At 43.9% G+C, this 12,533-nt stretch overlaps 1 protein-coding gene across 9 annotated transcripts in view; it reads left to right on the forward strand.

Moving 5' to 3' along the window:
* Positions 1–12,533, forward strand: part of KCTD1 (potassium channel tetramerization domain containing 1) — a 93,918-nt gene that overhangs the window by 43,596 nt on the left and 37,789 nt on the right. Inside the window, exon 1 of one of the 9 annotated variants that reach the window (XM_015855481.3) lies at positions 3,158–3,406. The exons of the other annotated variants lie outside the window; for them this stretch is intronic. The gene's annotated coding sequence lies outside the window, so the exon portion shown is untranslated. Of the gene's footprint in view, positions 1–3,157; positions 3,407–12,533 lie in introns of those variants that run through there. 9 annotated transcript variants of the gene reach the window in all.

Consider the following 12,533-nt stretch of genomic DNA (forward strand, 5'->3'; position numbering starts at 1 on the left):
TGGAAGTGCTGGAGGTGACTGAGAAAGCTGATAAGAGATGTTAATCGGCACCACCAGCAATTTTAGCCCAAAGAAGGGTGGGGAAGGAAGTCCTCAGCCACAGCAATGGGAAGTTGTTAGCTGTTCTCTGCCCTCCTGAGGCCCCAGCTGGAGCAGTGCATCCAAGCCTGGGGCCTCCAGCACAAAGAGGACATGAAGTTGTTGAAGTGTGTCCAAAGGAGCACCAGGGCTGTGAAGATCATCAAAGGGATGGAGCACTTCTTCTATGAAGGAAGGCAGAGGGAGCTGCACTTGTTCAGCTTGCACAAGAGAAGGCTTCAAAGAGTCCTCATTGCAGCTTTCCAGTACATGAAGGGAACTTTTAAACAAGAGGGAGTCCAGTTTCTGATATGGTCTGAAAGTGATAGGACAAGGGGAATGGCTTTCAGCTAGAAGAGGGGAGATTTATGTTGGATGTTAAGTACAAATTCTTTGCTCAGAGGGTGGTAAGGTATGGGCTGGTGGGTGGCAGCCCTGCCCACGAAGGGAGAGACTGGATGGGTCCCTTCCAACCCAAACCATTCTATGACTCTTAAAGCAGTTTTCTTGTGACTTACATCAGTTAGGATCCTAGTGGATGAGTGTCCTCCCTTCTGGCAGAGGAATCCAGCACAAATGATGCTAATTGTCACCCTTGCTGGCAGTGAGGCTGGAAGGAGGGGCTGCCTCTGTCACCACTGTTGAGATCCCCTGTGGTGAGCTAGCTGTGGCTCTGCCCCCACCACACTGCCATCAGTGGTGGCCTGCTGGGCTGGGAGCAGGAGCTAAAAGCAGTGGGCTCCTGCACCAATTTCAGTGGAAAAGCAAGACTAATGACCAAATTTGTTGTCTTCATGGTTTTTACTTGCCATGAAAAATAGCTGTTTGCTTCTCTGTCCTCCTGGCTTTACCATCTCCTCAATATAACTTCTCTGACTTTTACTGATGGCTTCTTGTGCCTAATCATTTCTTAATGAAGCAGGGGGCTATACTTTATTCTGTCCTGCAAAGGCTTCTTTTTGTCCCTCATTCTTGTTTTCCTTCCACTCTGTTTCCACTCCAGGCAAAAATTATTTCCAGCTGAGAAGGGCTGGATGCGTGTCATTCCGCAGCAGTTGTAAATGGCCCCACAGTTTTGCTCACAAACATCAGAACTCATTTTGCCTCTCTGCACATGCTGTTTTCTCACCTTGAGTGCATGTGAGGGAGGTCATTCAGGGCCGGACCCCAGGCTGGCTGTGCTCTCATCCCCAGGCCAGCGACCAGGAGCAGGTGTCTGTGGAGATTGGGAAATAAGCAAGGAGGGCATGCTTGTGATGTTCTCAGGTGCTTCTCATGTGGGTGCTATAGAAACATCAATTTTCCTCTGAGGTATAAATGACATTCATAATGAAAAGATCAGATCTTAACACAATAGTGTTTAGTCTGTGGGATGAACAGGACCCCTTTGCATTTTCTTCTCAATCTGTTTTGATGGGAATGTTGATTACAGACAAGGTAAACTTGTTTGCGCTTTGTTCATTAATAACAAACCATAAACTGGCCTGCCTCCCCTCCCCACAGGCAAGACACTTGAAGAGATGCCAGACAATTAAACTACTTAGGGCAGTAATTACAGTCAAATATACAACAAAAATAAAATCACTGCACAGGGGTTTGGTTTTTTTTATGCTTGGTTTTGTTCTCTCCATTTATTAAACTGCAACTCTTGCCTCGCGACTGAACAGGAATGTCTCAGTCAATGGTACTAAAGGACCGAAGTCCAGAGAAGCTGTGGTGCCCCATCCCTGGAGGCACTCAAAGCCAGGTTGGATGGGGCCTTGGGCACCTGAGCTGCTGGGTGCCAGCCCTGCCAATGGGACGGGGTGGGACTGGGGGGGCTTTAAGGTCCCTTCCAACCTAAACCATTCTATGAAGGTTCCTAAAGCGTGCAACAAGCTTGGGTTCAGCTGGGCATTTAGCAACCTCATTCATGTTCTTATGGCAAATTCTTCACAGCACTGAAAATCTGCTTGTTTGAGGCATCGTGTTCAGTTTATAGGGCTGGCACCTCCCTGATGCTTAGCAAGGCTGTGATACCAATAGTCTTCTGAAGCTTTTCCTTTCTCACTGTCCTGATTCCTGTTGTACATTGCAGAGCATTCCTCAGTCTGCTGTGATACCGAGGAAGGGAAGGCTGGATTAGGCTGAGTCACTAAATTCTGACTTAGCTTCAAATATTTACTTGTACCTGGTGCATTTTAAAATTCCAAAATATGTGTCCACAAGCCTGATTTGCTACTGAGCCTATTTAATGAGCTGGCGTCCTGCAGCATTGTGTGCACCAGTTCAACGTATTTCAGTGAAATTCTTCGTGACTTCAGTATTCCAGATAAAGTGCACTTTAAAAAGAAAGAAATGGAGCTGTAATGAGATCCAGCTGGTGTACATAAACCTTTCACATTGCATTACATAATTAAGTTGGTAAGTAATGTATGGGGGAAAGTTCTTGTTGCTTATTCTTTTGTACTGGAGTTTTACAAGGCTGTATAAATACCCTAAGTATTTAATGGGGGAAAAGCAGGATTATAAGCAAACGGTAGAAGATGGATGGTACAACAATGTCATAAAACAAGTAAGCGGTATTACCCTTGTGGTATTTGGTATTAAATAACTGAAACTTGGCAGTGTGCTGTGCATTGACATTGCTCTCATAAGATCATTTTCTAATTGATCGCTTTGGTTAACATGATTGCTTTAAAGGTAAATTGGTTTATGCTGAACAATACCAGAGCGCAAATTCCCTCTGGTTTTGGCCGGCCTTTTTTATTCAGCGAAATCTACACCGCTGTGGTATTCAAAGCAGAGCATGAGCTCCTGGGCTTCTTACCATAACTTAACAACCTGTTCTGCTTTTAACAAACTGTAATTACAGAAACATAAACTACATCTTCATTTATTTCGACTGCAGAGCATGGGAGAGGAATGTGGGAAGGAATTCTTCGTACCGCTGTGAATTTAGTAGCCTACCTTGCAGTTGTTTCATAAACATCCTCGAAAGCTTCTGAAAATACTGAATGCGGAATGTGCCAAAAATGGTTAAAACTCCAGACTCTGTCCTCTGGCAGGCAAGCCCTGGCAAATCTTAGCTTGATGCTGCTGCCCTCGGCTGCCCTCCTTTGCAGAAGGCTTTTGCTCCCTTGCAGAGTCAGCAGAAGGCACCTGGGCTTCAGCAGCTGCGCCAAGCCCTGGTCAGTGGATTTCATGGGGCTGACATTGTCACTGGGGATGGGCACTGCGCTGCCCAGCTGGTGACGGGGCATGCACAGGGCACGTGGTCAGCTCTGCCGGTGCTGCCTTAGGGCAGTGACCCCAGGGAGAAGATCGGTGAGCTGTTTGCTGAGTGACGGTGAGTCGGAGCCCCCAGCTATCCTCATTTAAAAAGGGTGGTCAGGCATGTATTGTAACAAATGTAAAGCTTAGGCTGTTGTTCTGGTGAGAAGTCTAATTTACCGTAATTGCCTTTTTTTTTTGTTTTTGTTTTTTTAATAATGATCTGATCCATTTAAGATGTCTCAATAACCATTACCCAGTTAAGATGATGGCTTAATTTGGAGCTGCTGTTACGAGTGTGGGCACGCTGGCCTCGAGCTGCTCGGGCTGGGCGCTGCGGTGTGATGCTTTAAGGCTGCAGAGAGTGACTTTTGAACTGTACAGGAACTTTCACTGACTTGCACGGGAGCTGTTCAATGAGAGGTGAAAGGAGCACTCAGGATATGAGTGAATACAAATATCTTCTGGTTTTGTGGGTTTGTAAGTTCCCATAAATCAGTCAGCAAGTTCCCAGTTGTTGTGACAACCGCATGTCCCGTGCTCGGACACTGCAGTTGCCACAAACCCCAGCAAAGGCTGCAGTCAGCCCATAAGGAGCAGCAAGGCAGATGAGTGGCATTTAAAACACAGGGCACAGTCTGGCAGATTTCTGCCTTGCTTTTTTCAGACTGTCAGTCTGCCAGCAGACCCTTAGAACCATCCTCCTTTTCCTCCATGTCCCCTACCTTGCTGCTTAAATCAAGCAACTGAAATCCATAGAGGGATTTTCTGGGAGAAATGAGGTGAAAGCTTTTATGGGTTTGTTTGTAAGGATTTCATAGAATCACAGAATGGCTTCTATTGGAAGGGACCTTAAAGATCATCCAATTCCAACCTCCTGCTGTGGGCAGGCAGTAGATTAGACTCAGTATTTTGTACCGCTTGTTCTAAGGAAATGCTTGTGTTAATGAGCATCCACGGTGAAACATGGGAAAGAAATTAGTTAGAAAAGGAAGTGGAATGATCCGTGAGTCCCCGCTTTACTGTGCCAGCTGCAGGAGCTTGGGTCCCTATAGGGCAGCAGTCAATCCAGCTGCTTTGTGACCTGCCCAGTGGGATCCCTGTCCAGGGACCCGGACCTACCCTGCTTGGCTCAAGACTGGGGGGATTGCAGTGCAGTCTGTATCGTGGATGCACTGATTAAACCTCATAGTTAGGAGACTGGACATACAGATGTTCTCTCCCTCTTTTGCATTACACAACAGTACAGACACCCAGACATCTGCGAGCTAGCAGATTTGATCTGTGTTCCTAAGGATTATGAAATTCTGGTTGTATATAAATTTGCTGTCTGAATTTGAAGCATGATTTATGAAGGGTGCCTTGCCTCTTGTAGCTAGCATGGCTTCCCTTTCTGTAGGATTGCTAGGCAGATGTTCTGACTTCTCCGGTATGCTGTCCTTAACATGGTTTTTCCTCATCTTCTGTGTTGCCTACTTACTTGCTGAAGCTGTTAGCTGATACGCAGTAAACTATATCTCTCTTCGCACTTGGGCCTAGTGCTGGCTGGATTACCAAAAATGCAGAGCAAGGCGTGCATTTGTTTTGCACTGTTGAGGAGCTATCTGAAATACTTGGAAGCGTGTGGTGGTTCTTATTTTTGTTCCGTTTCCTCAATCCTCTGTTGTAAGTGCACTTTCTCTTGCTAATCTGCTGTCTGAAATACTCTTTGTTTAGGAAAGCAAGTCTATTTCTGTTGTAATCAGGGCTAAGAATTCAGCTGCAGGGTCACTCTGGCACTGCAGAGTTCACTGACCACGTTTTGCTGCTGGCAGTCCCAGCTTTGGCCCCTTTACACAGATCAATGCCAGGCTAACCCCATTTATTGCTACTACTGAATCAAAGCTCTGCTGCTCCTACTTAATTTAGCTCAAAATAGACATAATGCAAACAAGCATCAGCATGGCAAAAGAGCGAGAAGAAGAGGAGGAAGAAAAAGGCATGCAGTTTGTTTGGGTTTTGATTTGTTGGTTCTGAACTGAAGATGCCAAATGGTGCCAGGATTCAGATGGGAGGAATTAGTTTTCACTGTATTATTAGACTCTCTATAAAAAATAATAGTCATCATGGATTCTGATCTGTGCTGTCTGGTTGTCTTCTGTTTCCTTTTAGTGTTTAAGAATCTCTTCCAATATAACAGCTACTGCTTCAGCTCAGGCACACATTCTGATTTCTTCTGGGTTTTGTAGTCCCTCTGATGTTGCTCCCAATTTGCGTTGTCTTGGTCACATGAGGTTGGCCTTCATCCTTACTACTGCCTACCCATCACCAGTTACCTCTGCTTCAGCCTCAGGGAAACTTGCAGACTGTCTTGTGGTCAGGTGAAGTTACTGTTGGCAGAAGTGCTGTTCTTGGTGGAGCTACCTGATGTTGAGCCTTTTGTGAGTTCCAACGTGGTGAGGTGGGTTATGAGGTTTTGTTTAAGTGAATGCGGCAGGTAACACTGCTGTGTCTGTCATACTTTGTGACTGCACTGTAATTTTTCTTCTGTAGCTGTGGCACACCTCAATCTGAGAAAACACTGGGATCCTGAGGACGTTACTTGGAGCTGAGATGACAGGACCTTTATGGCGTGGTTGGCAACCTGCCACTGTTTCCAGCTAGGACTGGATTTATAAATTCCACTGCCACACCTCATTCCACACGGCTTTCAAATATGTGGAGTAAGGCACACACATACCCTCTCTGCTTGTTGTCTCCTGGGCTGCAGCCCTGCTCCCTCTGCAAGGCAACATGGATGGAAATCCTGAGATTTAGTGTTTTTGATAAACACAAAGAGATCCCATCCTTCCACTCCGCTCTTTCCCCGAACTCATCCCCTTCATTTCTGCAGCTCCAGGGCACCACTCAGCAGAAATCAAGTGTTCGGCGTGGGTATGTCTATAATGGGATTTAAGATGACAGCCATGAGACAAATCCATCATTTAAGAATTGTTGAAGTTAATTTCTGCCCCCTCTGCTACATGCTCATCACAGGTCTTCTGAAACTTTTCCTGTTTGCTCCAAGTGCTCTTACTTTTGTCATTACAATTCAGCTGTTCCTGAAGGCAAGCTTTTGTTCTGTGGAAGAGACCAAAGCAAAGCTGTTTTTTTGTGTTTCACCACCCTTCTCCACACTCTTGAAAATTAAATGCCTCCTCCTCCAGCCTACCCTTTTCTCTTCTGGCAGGGCTCTGTTGCCCCAACAAGGGAAGCTTTGTCTCCCCTCTCCCACTCCCAGCACGTGCTTGGCTTCCCCGTTGCCTTCACGCACTTGGCTTCCTCATTACCTTCTGTTCTTGCCTCCTGGAGACCCTGCAGCTTCCCTGCTTTACTGGCCTGGTATGCTAGGACAGAGCTGCAGGTGTCCTGTATGATGTCTCTGGACACAGGGTGGGCAGCACATCGAGTCCTAGGCTTTCTGGCCTTTTCTCCAAGCTTACCCACTTCCAGAGAAAGTCCTTTGCAGGATTGTCCGCCAGATTTAATCTGAATCTGCTTTTTCAACACCTTGAGATGTGTCACTGTGTGACTGGCCCTTTATGAGATGTTAAGTCTTCCTGCTGTGATGCTTCCTTCCACTTCTCAGGTGTCCATTGGAAGCTAGTGGTTTTATTTTGCTTTTTATTCTCATTAAGGCAGTACTTTTGTGAAGACCATCCTAAGTGTTGGCAGCCCACTTCATGGTGCACCTGATGAGCATTCTCCACACAAAGTCTTGTTCCCTGTGTGCCTGGGAAAAGCCTCCAGTGGTGTTTCCTTGATAAATAAGGAGCAGGGTCTCAAAATCATTGTTTGTTGTGTGGTTTGCTTTTTCTTCTTCTTCTTCTTTTTTCTCTTTTTGTGGTTTTGTTTGTTTGGGTTTTGGTTGGTTGTTTTGTTTTAGGTGGAGGTAGGATTCTGTTCCTGCCTACTTTGAGTAGAAAATATTTTTCTTAAACCATTTTTCTTTTCCTTGGAAGTCAAACTGATTCTGCTGTATTAAGTCGTTTAGATTTGATTGGAAATCAAACAAATCCTGATGTACGAGGGTTGCTTTGAAAGTAATTCCTCCTGTTTTACGGTGTCGGCCTGTGACTCCTGAGGTGGATGTTGGTGCTATGGCAGATGCCGAACCTTCCCACCACTAATATCCACACAATGTGTGTTATTGCCATGTGGTAAATGGCAGCAGAGGGGGAATCTGAAAATTGGCGTTTGATATGGAAATACATATGAAGCAGTGGTGTGTCACTGAACTCCTTTGCGTGGAAAACATGGTACCAGATCTTAAGTTATCATGTCTTCTAAGCACATCATTATTATATACTCAAACTTTTCTCCTAAGTATCTTTAGACAGCCCCAGTCCTTGTGACTTGATCCTTCTCTGAAGGTTTTTGTTGTTGTTTTGGTTTGATTTTTTTGTGTTGCAGAAGCCAGGTGTAGTTCAGAGTGGTTAATTTGGGCCTGAGCTGCTTATAGAGGATGTGTCCCCTTGTTAGCATGGTCTTACTACCTTGTACCACAGGTTATTACTGCTCAAGATACTCATTGGAGTTGATTTCTGTGGCTCTTGTTAGGTGATGTGTTCCCCCTAGACAGATTAAAGAATTCTTCAGGTGTTGTTTTGAATGGGAACAATTTCACATTAACCTTACTGCCTCAGCAGCGTTTAAATTAGGCTAACTAACCTCTTGGCAATGGCCAGCTTCTCCAAGATCTCAGTTACAGAATAACCTACCAAAAAGAGAAATTTCATACCTGAACTCTTTCCTCATGGGCTTGATCCAGTTCTTGCCAGTGGCAGTGTATGCCCTTAGGTCATCTGTTGTAGCTTCTCTATGTTTAGAAATGAAGCAACTTTGTGTAATGTAAGCTTGGATTTTATGTTCTTGGTAAATCTGCTTGTTGCCTTTTTTCTTTCTAGCTGTCCCAGAATCATCTCATTTGGTCATTCGGAAGAACACAGAAAAACTGCTGGCTTATATGACATAGTATATATGTCATATAGTATATATAACATATAGAATATATGACATGCTGTCTTTAGCATGAATTTGCTAATGTGTCTTTATTTCTTGTCAATTTGAAATGCATGTTGTGTGTTAGAGAAGTTAAAAGCCAATAGCTAGAGAAAATTAAGGTAGTTATTTTTTGCTGAGTGACAGACATGGTCTTTAATGCTTCTTTAGACATACTCAGTTCTTTCTGTTGTCCAAGCACTGGCACTTCATGTGTTTGGTTTTATGCTTTGGTTATTACTAGACTCAGAAACAGCCCATGCAAAGTTAATGAATATTATATGACACTTTTCCTGATATTCTGAGGGTGTGTGTGTGTGGTCTATTGCTGTGTCAGACTAAGCAGAAGTCTTTTAATATGAAACTGCAAGTTTGCTGAGCTAGTTAGCAGAAACCCTTCTGTCTAAAACTAGTTAGCCAGCTGCTGCTTCATGAAGTTGGCAAATGCAATGATGGCTTCAGTGTGCATACAGCACATAGTTATATAGAATTGTGGTTAATCCACCCTTGTGGGCAAAAAACGCTAAAATTAGCTGGCAAATGGGTGTTTTTATCGTATGAGCTACTATGAGTACTTGGAGGAATCCCTACAGGTCTGAAAACAATAATAATCAAAATTGTATTTCTTAGCCTTGGATCCAAAAGTATCTTTTACACATAATGGAATCAAATGAACCAAATCTAAAGTATGCTTTGTTCCTATGCCATATGGTTGCCGTCTTGCCAAGCACGCTTCTCTCCTCCTAGAGCAGGATCCTGTGTTCTACTCTCCTCAAATCCTGCCCTTCATACCGTGCGAAATAGTCACTGCTTGACCTGACAATTGTGTGGATACCATTCCTTTTCTCTTTTTGTCCCCATTTTCCCAATGTTTAAGAAAATTTAAAAACAAAACAAAACAAAACAAACAAACAAACAAAAAAAAAAGAGGTAAAAGCAAACTAAAAAGTACTGCATTAATGAAGCCTTTTAAGTTTAATTGAGGACTTCAGACCTTTTCCACTAGCTGCTTCAAAGCATACCTCCTCCTATGACGGCTTTAACATCCCAAGAGCATCAGAGTTTTGCTATAGAGCAGAGGTAGGAAAGTATCTGGGTGGCCGAGGGCTGTTAACTCAGCTCCTGTATGCAGTGCTGTGTCCACAACTTGCTAGGATTGCTCTCGGGATACCTCAGTCGTCTTGTGTCACTTTGTGTATGTGCCTTCGACATAAGCCTGATTCCTCGCCCAGCACCTGTATGTTGTTATCCTGCCTGTCCCAAGGTATTAAGTAACCTACGTGTGTTTTGAAACAGCTAGTGATAAATAAGGCGATTTCTCTCATGATAGTGCTTGGACTTTTTCATTCTCCTGCTTATTATGAAATATGTAGGCTGATAATTTTAATGAGAGTTACGAGAGGAGAGAGAAACTTTTAGCCAGCGCTGGAAATGCATGGGATCATTTCAGAGCTGAGTAAACTCTCCTTATTGCAATCTGCATTAACCAGGACTTCCGAAAAGCCTGTACTTTCAGTAAGTTGGGTCTTTATCATTTCCTTCACCCTCTTGGTTGTCTCTGTCACTCTGACAGGTTTTTGTAGAGCATTTTGTTTTTGAGGTGGCACCACTGCTTTGCTCAGGTCAGCACTGGGAGGGGAAATGGGAGAGAGGAAGAAAACCTTGCAACAACAGAGGACTCCTGAAGGCTGATCCTTTTTGGCTATAGTGTTGCATTTCATCCTCCTGGAGTGAAGGATGTATAATTTAGTGTTGCAGTTTTCCACAGTATTTCTAATTCTGTAGCAGCTCGAACTCTAACTGTCAAACTTGCAATTTCGTTAACATCTTAATTGTAAATTAGATAATTACAGAGGTATTGTCTTAAAGCTCTTTCGTGTCCTTTTTTCCCTGCTGTGAGGTTATAGATGAAGCTATCTGTCTATTATATTGTCTAGTCTCGTAATTACTGAGTGGACACAGTGTCTTCGAAATTACAATTCAGACTGAGAATATTTTATTATTTGTTGCTGCAAGAAACATCTCCAGACTGCTTAGAGCTCAAGTGCATTACAGCATTTCGTAGGCACAGTTTTATTGGATTCTTAGGATTTGTCCCTTTCATATGGCAGGAAGAGCTAACAGAGGTGCTTTTTTTTGTAGTTGTTTTTGTTTTTCCTTAAGGTGATTCCAGATGTAAAATTCTTCAGGCTATTTGAAGGTGGTTCTTTCTGTTGCTGCTTGTTCAGTCTGTAGTAGATAACGTTCTGTTGATATGTCCAAAAATGCATCTTCTCCATAAGGGTCAGTATTATCTCCTTCTGCTCGCAGGCAAATTAATAAAACCAATTTTAAAAGTGCAAAGGAAAGCAGGCAGCTGGCTGATTCAAAGGGTGAGGCTATGTTTTTCATCACCACCCTTTCAAAGCCTCTCTGAATCAAAAGAACCATTGGATTGCGAAGGCAAGACCTATGCCACACCAGAAGCTCCCAGTTCAGCAATTTTCCCAGGGTAAAATTATAACTCATGTTTCCTCAGCACAGGCTGTAACTGGCAGCGTTCCTTCTACTTCTAAGGGTGAAATTGCTGGGGGGGAGAACAGACATCTAATGTGCCTCTGGAAGTTTTACAATGGGTGTTAGCCTGGCTTTGTGAAAAGGGAGACGTTCCTCTGGAACATACCCAAGGGCAGGTGCTATTCAAACTGTAGTGTAAATTAACTTTAAATAAAGTAGTGTGGGCTTATTTCTGTTGGGGTTGTGAGTCAAATTTGCAGAAAAGGCCCATTTTTCAAATTCTGACAGTTAATGACAATCTTCCAGTTATCCCACTGTTGTCTGCATTCTTATGAGTCTTTAAAGTCTTCAGATATGACTGCAGTTCAAGATGTTAATCTTTGTTCGTGTACTGCTGATAGGATCTTAACTCACATACAAAACAGCTGGATTTTAGCGATGCTTGTATTTTGGTGTTTCTTCTCACCAGGAGATTATTGGACAAATTGCAGACTCATGAAGAATGTAGCCAGTTGGTTTTTCTCCCTGCTCAAATTCTGACACCATCTTTAAGAAGTTGTTTAGCTTTGCATTCAAATGTACCTGCATGGTCTTGGCAAAGAGAAGCTCTTCCCTTTCTAAACACAGGAAGGAGCGTTGTGTTGCTTGGTTGCTTTTGTTTTGGTTTTTTTTTTTCCCCTCTTGTGTTTTTCGTATATAAGGATTCTTACAGTATGTGCTCAGAGTAAGTAGATGAAGGACCTGAGTGACATATGTATGAGTGAAATTATTTAGTCAGATTAACCTATGGAGTGTCCACTTGGGAGGAGCGGATGGCAGATTCATGTGCTCAGAGCTACTCCTTCCCACATCCTTTCCTGAGCTGAACTCTGCATACCACTCAGGTCCAAGGTGGCTGTGGTATGGCATCACTGCAGCAGGAGCTATTGGCTGCTTTATGCTGGGCTATTCCCAGCCTGGAGACAGCTCCTCAGGCAGCTGTCTTTTCCAGAGAGGCGGTGAAAGCACCAGTGGAGTCTCAGGGCAGGTATCTTGTCTGCGAAGGCACTGGCAAACTACACCTCATGCAACCAGAATGAGGTGGTGCATGGCATCTGTATCAAGAGTGCTGCTGGAACAGCTAAGGCCTTCTATGAAGGAGAACTGATCTGTCATCTGCCCTCTGCCAGAAGGTAAAACTTCTTTGTGTGCTTGCTTTCATACAGTTACGGGTAAATTCACCCTATTTCTGCTACCTGAGGTTTGATAGAGGTAAGAGAAATGAGTGACCTATTTTCCAGCTTTAAAGGAAAATAAATGAAGTTGTCCTCAGGGCAGTGGAAGCAAAGGCTTTTGTATCAGCTGGAGTGTTGTGGGCAGGGCTGCCAGACTGTGCAAGGCTCCTCAGACATGGCAGCCTCTTTCCCAGGGACTCCTCATCTCTGTGTTTCCTTTTATTAATATAAATAAATACAAATAATTGCATGGATGTGTCCAAGATAACAGTAGTCTCTCTTCAGTGAGGCTGAGGAATCTGTTGGCAATTGGTGGCTTGTAGCAGTTCCTTCAGTAGCTGGCAGGATCCACTTTCTGTCTGTGAGAACAAAAGCAGGAGAGGAGGTTCCTGGCTATGCACTCCTTTCAAGTATTTGGAGCTGGGCACGTGTAGTAGGAGGAGGCTCAGGCTGGGGAGCTGCTCTTCCTTTTGG

This window comes from Coturnix japonica, chromosome 2 (genome assembly GCF_054131305.1).
Source record: "Coturnix japonica strain WE chromosome 2, WE-NBRP24, whole genome shotgun sequence".
Taxonomy (NCBI): Eukaryota; Metazoa; Chordata; class Aves; order Galliformes; family Phasianidae; genus Coturnix; species Coturnix japonica.